This window comes from Abramis brama (genome assembly GCF_963993115.1).
Source record: "Abramis brama genome assembly, chromosome: 6".
In the NCBI taxonomy this organism is placed as follows: Eukaryota; Metazoa; Chordata; class Actinopteri; order Cypriniformes; family Leuciscidae; genus Abramis; species Abramis brama.
Window position 1 is genome coordinate 684543 of NC_139968.1, and position 6658 is coordinate 691200.

The 6658-nt window shown below is 42.1% G+C and overlaps 1 long non-coding RNA gene across 1 annotated transcript; it reads right to left on the reverse strand.

Annotated features, from left to right (window-relative positions):
• Positions 1-2970: 2970 nt before the first annotated feature.
• On the reverse strand, positions 2971-3493 carry LOC311085101. Its single transcript, XR_014606737.1, has 3 exons — positions 3413-3493; positions 3222-3327; positions 2971-3079 (listed from the first exon to the last, which is right to left on the reverse strand). It is a non-coding gene; the product is annotated as an uncharacterized lncRNA (long non-coding RNA).
• Positions 3494-6658: the final 3165 nt, after the last annotated feature.

Genomic DNA, 6658 nt, shown 5'->3' on the forward strand with positions numbered 1-6658 from the left:
ACTCTATAGCGCCACCAGCAGTTCAAAAATTCAACATTGAAATGGTTATAACTTTTGAACCCTTTGATCTAGAAAAATGAAACTTAGTACACCTGATTCATCTCATCATGCTGATTAGAACCAATATCTTACATTAAGACTCCGCCCATTACAGTAGTGGCCATTTTGAAAAGTACAGTATGCAGTTTTTTTGCTACTCCTCCTTCAAAATTGGTCTAATTTTGTCCAAACATGTACTCAAATGATCTTCGGACTGAGCCGCATAAAAGTACTGTCCCCGATTTTTTTTATTCTTCTCTGATCAAAAGTTATGACGTCGCAAACTTAACGAGGTCGACCCAAAATTGGTTCAGAAGCTATAGCTCGGCCAAACTTTGATCAATCGAAACGAAAATTGGTACACTTCATCGGAAGCATGATCTGAGGTTCCATGCCAAAGTTGGGAACAGCGCCACCTACGGGTCATGAGATATGGAAAATGCATATTTTGGCCAATAACTTATGAACAGTTTGTCAGAAAATTATAAACTTGGTGTCTATCGATTCCTTGGGTCATGACAAATCCGTGGATATCGATTTTGCCATGATGGGATGTACCACGTGTCCGCCATTTTGAATGATGTCATAATTTGCAATATCTTTTAAACTATTTGAAATTTCTTCACCAAATTTGGTATGGATCATCATTAGCATGGCCCGAAGGTACCTGAGAAATTTGATCACAGCGCCACCTAGTGTTCCAGAGATATCATTGTTTTTTGAAAAAACGCTTATAACTTTTGCTAACATTGCTTGAAATTTGATTTCTTTATGTCAATATATTCCTTGGCTTATGCCGATTTCAACGATATCTCATATGTTATTTATCAACAATGTGACTGGCCGCCATATTGGAGTGAATGTAAAACAGTTTTTTCGCTACTCCTCCTTCAAAATTGGTCTAATTTTGTCCAAACATGTACTCAAATGATCTTCGGACTGAGCCGCATAAAAGTACTGTCCCCGATTTTTTTGCTATACTGGAAAAAAAAAGTTATGATGTCGCAAACTTAATGAGGTCAACCCATAATTGGTTCAGAGGCTGTAACTTGTGAACAGTTTGTCACAAAATCATAAAATTGGTGTCTATCGATTCCTTGCGTCATGTCGAATCTGAGGATATCTATTTTGCCAGCATTGGATGTACCACATCATAAGCTATATTAGCATTAAGTTAGCTTAGCATGCTAATCTCGTTAACATGATTTTGTGTGCTCATTCACACACTGAAGCCTCTCCTCTGCAGCTTTGTAAAACATGTCCTCTGGGTGGCGCAAGTGGTTCAACCATGCGTCATGAATCCCGAACCATTGTGGTCGTGGGTTCGAGACCAGTGTGGGGCGACTTTGAAATTGTGTATAAAATAATAATTTAAATTCCTTCCGGCTCTGCACTGCTGTTGGTGCTTAAATGCTAGCTGTGCTGCTGTAATTGATGTGCTTACTGTGCTTGATGTACATTAAATTTCTGATGTTTTGCTCTTCTGGCTCCGCATTGCGCTACAGCGGCTGTTGCTTGCTCTGCCTTGCAGGGCTTGGCCCCGTATTGCTGCTTGCAGCTATATTTTGTATTATTTTTGTAAAGAATTTGATACATTTTTATACAGTTCCCTTTAATCCTAGATTTTAAGTTACCTAAATAAATTACACAATTCAGTGACACGGTCAGTGTTATTACGCATCTAATGCAGTTATAGCTGTTCTTATATGTGAATTATCATCATCCAAACAGCTGATTATAGAACAGGGGACTATCAAACCTTTAAACCAAACTTGCCACAAAATGTGCTAGAAGACGGGCAGCTTTCTTGTACATTTGCATTCTGAAAATAGGACATTTACTTTAACAAATGTGTCTGTACATTACATGTAGAATAGTTTCAAACCTCACCAAGGATATATATAAATATTGTTCTGCTTTTTAAAAAGTAAGGTGGACACAATAAAAGCAAATGATAATTCTCAAGAACGTTTGTTTAATATATATAAAACCCAGTACAACAGTAACATGAACAATAACTTGGAAGTATTTGGCTGAATGCATATGATGCTGCCGTCTCCTCTTCATCTGTTCCCGATCCTGTCATGGGCAGGCACAAATCCTACAGCAGTGTTAATATTAACAAATGTTTATAATTTATAATAATTTAAATAATTTCTCTGTAAATATTACAGCTTAAACTCGTATATTTTGGCCTCAGTTTGTAGTGGGTGTATTGAAAATACCTTATATTTTCTTTTAAGGTTTCCCCTTTTTTTTGGCTTTCTGGGGATTGAGTTGGGCTTGCAGTCCCATATCCTTAATCATCTCCCTAACAGATATAAAATAAATATGTGTAAACGGTGTTCAATACCATTCCAAAAATGATGAACACAATCACACTTACTCAAACCCTTGAGCGGATGCGCTCCTCATGCCTGTGAAAGCCTTATCCCTCTCCTTTCGGTTTATCCGTCTCCGTATGGTCATCTCATCAGTCCCTTTATTAGATAAATATCACATATCTTACAGATATTATACTATTTAGCAGAGAACAGGTTTCTTTTCTTTTCCCAAATCTTATCTCCATGTCAGCTACACAGCCTGCTTTTGCTTATGCCACCTGGGCATTAGACAATAGACACATGCTTATTTAAATAATGTATAGAGTTTTAATAATATATAATGTTCCATTTGAACTAAGATTACAGTTTTAACACATAATGAACATGTATGTGTGCGAGTTTCAGACGAATTTACAGGTTTAAATATAAATACTACGTTTACATGCGACTCAGTAAAGCCCTGACATTCGGTTCTATTTATTTAAGGAATCAAAACGCGATCGTATTATTCAACGCACTATTATTATGTTGGAGACATCTTGGCTTGAGGTTCTCCTCACAGAGGAAGTCCAGAGGGACTGGACCAGGAAGCCCTTAATCTTCTTCAGTAGCTTCTGAGCCTTTGACAGGCTCCTTTTTATCAAGACCTGGTTCGGACCGGAAACTCAAGAGCTCCTGATTGTTTCTCACCACACTGGATGGCAGACCAGGAAAACCTGCAACGCCACCACAACAAAATTGTATTTTGATAAAATTGTAAGCTCTGTGTTCTTTTTTTAGGAAGATGGAAAGTAGCCCTCATTAATTCCATTGCATGCCCAGGAGCGAGTGGAGAAGGACTCAAGGAATCAAACGCACCTTCTCCTAGATGGTGGTGTCCCGAGCCGAAATGCTCATCCAGACGCCTCTGTAGAATCCGTCACTGACATCAATGGTTGGATCAGTAGAGGCACCCAGAATGGTTCTGGTTTACGGGAAGACAAAGACTTTTAGCTGTGATTCAGTTGAGTTGGTAACACTAGGATGGTTAACTTTCCATCAGATCTTACTTGAAGCAAACTGGCCAGCCTGGCACTCTTGACCGTCCATCACCGATGCCGTTGTTTCAGAGTCCTCGCCGTCCCTCTTCCCCAACCTCGCTTAAACAAACATAAAGACAAATCATCACAGACAAGAAAACAAGATTTTTTTTTAATACTCTGCGACTCAGTTTGATTCATTGTTTTATACGTGATTGGATCTCAAGGCATTTAATTCAATAGCACACAAATCTTCCACCTACAGAATCAGAGATAACTCAATGTCAGTGTACGGCTAAATGTTCCCGTCTGCCGCCTCCTGATCTGTGGCTTTCCTCGTTGGATTTCTTGCATCTTCTGCAGAAATCTAAAGCTTCATCTAAAATGACAACCCACTTATCTTTTATGAATTTCTTCCGAGGCATGATGATAGGATTTAGCCTAGATCTGCCGAGCAACGTCAATACTGCACATCTGGCAGTGCAGTCATGTGTAAAATACACAACCACAATATTTTCGCTTCTTTTGGACACAAAAGTCTGTTGACCTCAAATTCTTTATTTTAGGGAAATGACAAGTAATGATTATATGGGTCTCTCAAGCCTTATCTACACTTCAAATTATGTATCGCAGTGTTCCACAAGGGGGAGGATAAGGCTCTAGCCATAAAGAAATGATGCACTTGCTCAGAGAGTTGCTCAACACAGAGAGAAAAGCATAAAAAACCCACCGCTAATTATTTGTTTCAGCAAACTGTAATGATGTTGGCTTACATCAGCGATTAGCAGCTTGCTATGAACATAGATGGGTTGAGTTACAAGTTTGCCCTCCATCTCCGCATGAGTCGTCTGACCACAAAACGAGATGTAGTTCACCCACTGTGGGGGTGTAAAGAGAGAATCGGCTGAAATTCAGACTGTACAACACTGTACACTCGGATTGCCTCAGATACTATTATACATAGTTAAACTTAAAAAACATGTATTATAGAAAATGTTGTGAGGGTTGTGGGGTGTTGAGGTTTAGTGCTCGTGCACGGCTGCACACCCCAAACAAAATCACAACGCTCAGACATTAAAAAAATCCGCTCCTCGCTCCTGGCAAAATCACACAACTCTGTTCCTCTCTCCGCTCACATACTCTGGTTGCATATTTAACTTCTGTAAGGCCGCGACCTGTGCAAATAATGGCACATTTCTGTAATCACAGCCTACATTATTTGTGTCATGAATTTAGACAGTGGGCCTCCCCTTTAAAAAAAAAACAAAACAGACTCCACTAATCGGTCATCATTTTGTCACTACTTTGCTTTGATTGCATAAACTGTGATGGTCTTTTTAATAAATGAATAAACTAGTTCTAATACATCAGTAAATGCTAACGGACAGCGTGAAAGGGAGATTGTGTACTCAATGCAGATGAAGTGCTTGCTCTTGGCAATGGCCTGAATATAGGCATTATGACTGGACCCATGGAGCTCGATTCCTGCCGACCGCAGAACCTAAGAGACCATTTACATTTATGGCAAAGTTAGTGAGTGTTCATTCAAGGCATCCATTTTCTTTTTATCAGCAGGCATACGCGTGTTCACTAGAAATCAAACCCATAATGTTCCTGGCGTCAATGCTCTAAAAGTTACATGTACAGCAAATGATGCTTTCTCACCTGGACTTTAGTCTGGACACAGTCTGGCACTTGGTACTTCGGATCATTGCCTGTGCGGTGAGGTTTGAGCTCTAGATATGGGTAGGAGGATCATTGCCTGTGCGGTGAGGTTTGAGCTCTAGATAGGGGTAGGAGGATCATTGCCTGTGCGGTGAGGTTTGAGCTCTAGATAGGGGTAGGAGGATCATTGCCTGTGCGGTGAGGTTTGAGCTCTAGATAGGGGTAGGAGGATCATTGCCTGTGCTGTGAGGTTTGAGCTCTAGATAGGGGTAGGAGGATTCATTGCCTGTGCGGTGAGGTTTGAGCTCTAGATAGGGGTAGGAGGATCATTGCCTGTGCGGTGAGGTTTGAGCTCTAGATATGGGTAGGAGGATCATTGCCTGTGCGGTGAGGTTTGAGCTCTAGATAGGGGTAGGAGGATCATTGCCTGTGCTGTGAGGTTTGAGCTCTAGATATGGGTAGGAGGATCATTGCCTGTGCGGTGAGGTTTGAGCTCTAGATATGGGTAGGAGGATCATTGCCTGTGCTGTGAGGTTTGAGCTCTAGATATGGGTAGGAGGATCATTGCCTGTGCGGTGAGGTTTGAGCTCTAGATATGGGTAGGAGGATCATTGCCTGTGCGGTGAGGTTTGAGCTCTAGATATGGGTAGGAGGATCATTGCCTGTGCGGTGAGGTTTGAGCTCTAGATATGGGTAGGAGGATCATTGCCTGTGCTGTGAGGTTTGAGCTCTAGATATGGGTAGGAGGATCATTGCCTGTGCGGTGAGGTTTGAGCTCTAGATATGGGTAGGAGGATCATTGCCTGTGCTGTGAGGTTTGAGCTCTAGATATGGGTAGGAGGATCATTGCCTGTGCGGTGAGGTTTGAGCTCTAGATATGGGTAGGAGGATCATTGCCTGTGCTGTGAGGTTTGAGCTCTAGATAGGGGTAGGAGGATCATTGCCTGTGCGGTGAGGTTTGAGCTCTAGATAGGGGTAGGAGGATCATTGCCTGTGCGGTGAGGTTTGAGCTCTAGATATGGGTAGGAGGATCATTGCCTGTGCTGTGAGGTTTGAGCTCTAGATATGGGTAGGAGGATCATTGCCTGTGCGGTGAGGTTTGAGCTCTAGATATGGGTAGGAGGATCATTGCCTGTGCTGTGAGGTTTGAGCTCTAGATATGGGTAGGAGGATCATTGCCTGTGCGGTGAGGTTTGAGCTCTAGATATGGGTAGGAGGATCATTGCCTGTGCGGTGAGGTTTGAGCTCTAGATATGGGTAGGAGGATCATTGCCTGTGCGGTGAGGTTTGAGCTCTAGATATGGGTAGGAGGATCATTGCCTGTGCTGTGAGGTTTGAGCTCTAGATATGGGTAGGAGGATCATTGCCTGTGCGGTGAGGTTTGAGCTCTAGATATGGGTAGGAGGATCATTGCCTGTGCTGTGAGGTTTGAGCTCTAGATATGGGTAGGAGGATCATTGCCTGTGCGGTGAGGTTTGAGCTCTAGATATGGGTAGGAGGATCATTGCCTGTGCTGTGAGGTTTGAGCTCTAGATATGGGTAGGAGGATCATTGCCTGTGCGGTGAGGTTTGAGCTCTAGATATGGGTAGAAGGATCATTGCCTGTGCGGT